Here is a 2195-nt window from a genome sequence, read left to right as displayed (position 1 = left end):
AATGCATACTAATTAATACTTTATTTAAGGGTTAGGGTAAGTAACATTAGTAAAGGGACCTTTGTTGTAAAGTGTTCATGAGATATTTTGCCAATAGAACCAAAACTGATGAGGACATTTTTATGTCAACATTTTAAATAAAGAACTCATGAAATCATTTGGAGGTCATTTTACTTGTTGGAGAGGACTCTTAGGCATCGGCTGTATATATAATGGATGCTCACCCACAGGTTTCTGAAGAGCTGAATTGAAGCCCAGTGGGCGGTTCCCACCACCATCTTGATCTATTGAACCTAAAGTGGTTTTTGAACCAGGCTGTAAACATGCTTATTTCTGCTGTGAAGTTGGAATTTCTAACATGGGAGTCAATGGGACCTTGCTCCTCTCTGGATCCAGCCCACACACGCACGCATTCATTAAAGCGATGAGATTTACATTTTAAAACCTTGCATATAAAAGCCTTCCCATTATCTATCATTACACCTGATAAATAAAACAGCACTCATCTCTGTTTTCTAATTTTGATCATAAAGTTCTTCTCTAAAAGCCCCACACCAATTCTGTTTATCTTGGTTTCCCAGTGAGGAATCCAGCTTTACTGATATGAATGCAGAACATCATTAAGCCTATTGCTAAATTTACACTCCTGATAGCTTTGAACATTCTGGTACGTTCATCACTGACAGAGACCTCCTCTGATTCTGACAAGCCTCTAAAACCAAATTAAAGGGATCCATTCATCAGATGCTAAACGCTGAGGAGAAATGACGAATACACATCACTCTGCTCTGAGAGAATCAAGTGTTTTTCCGCTCCATTTCTGTCAGTCCAGGTTCCTAATAAACTCGCCTCATTAATTCAACTGATACAACACAACAAAACCTACTTGTGGCAATGAGAAGGTTAGTTAATCCAGCCAATTAGCCTCCAAGTGGCTGTGGACAGATCACCCCCCTGCCCCATTTACATGGTAAACAATGGAGGCAAGACCATCAAGCCACTTTATGAACTAAACTGCAAAGGTGTGTGTGTGTGGGGGGGGGGGGGCAGTTTGAGCATCAGTGATGAATCACTGGATATCTTTTTTTAACAACCTTGGTTTGTAGAAACAAAGATTAGTTGTTATTGAACAAACAAGCAGAGGTGTGACCAAGTCACTGCTTTGCTAGTCACAATTCTTTCCAGTCAAGTCTCGAGTCAAGTCCAAGTCAAAGACAATCAAGTCCAAGTTCGTTAAATCCACCGTGTTGACATATTTTGACAAGTTTCCTCTAAAGTTTACATCACGGAGTAAAAGATCGGCAGGCGCGTTTGTTTATATTTGGCCGCTGCGCGCCGGGTGGGGGGAGGGGGGACTCGGTGCTGCACACAGACAGCTGGTGTGATCAGCTCTAGAAAGCATTGATCACAATTTGCAGATCACATTTATTTTTCACGGACATCATCCGCGGATTCCTCTTCCGTCGGCATTCTAGGAATCGGAAAAAAAAACTTTGAACAATTCCGGGAAAAACTAACAGTTGGAACCGGTTCCAATCGATGCTCGATGCCCAACCCTACCAGGGAGTGACATGGGTTAGCACATGCCACCCTTGGAATCTGATTAGCCACACACACACACACACACACACACACACACACACACACACACACACACACACACACACACACACACACACACACACACACACACACACACACGCAAGCAAGCACTGCCTTCAAATTAACCATATGTGTCACCCATGCATAAACAAGTGCCCAACATGGGCCACCCCAGTTTAAAAGGCCTGGACACGCCACTGCTAATCATTTACTCAACTGTTCAGTCAGTACTAATCTCTTTTTCTGCAAACTGAGGTCATTCATAGATCTATCTGTGAGTTCTGTGGGTTTTAATCTGGGTTAAGGTTTTAGGTTTAAATCAGGTCAGAAATTCCCTGTTTAAGTGTTATGTTACACAAAAGTCTTTGAAATTATTCACTCCAAATCCATTCCTGAATCAAAATAGTGTTTCGTTTTGCTAATCGTTAGAGCCTAAAGCCACCGAACTTGGCTTTTGTTTTTCCTTTTCTCTCCTTTTTGACCTCTCCTCCCTTTGTGCGTAACGCTCCTACAGGAGGAAAACAGGAAGTAGTTGCATGACATTTCTTTGTTCATGTAGACGATGGTCACTCGATGGATGAACAATGACGATG

The sequence above is a fragment of the Nothobranchius furzeri genome, chromosome 5 (assembly GCF_043380555.1).
Source record: "Nothobranchius furzeri strain GRZ-AD chromosome 5, NfurGRZ-RIMD1, whole genome shotgun sequence".
Classification (NCBI taxonomy): Eukaryota; Metazoa; Chordata; class Actinopteri; order Cyprinodontiformes; family Nothobranchiidae; genus Nothobranchius; species Nothobranchius furzeri.
This window is presented reverse-complemented; position numbering follows the sequence as displayed.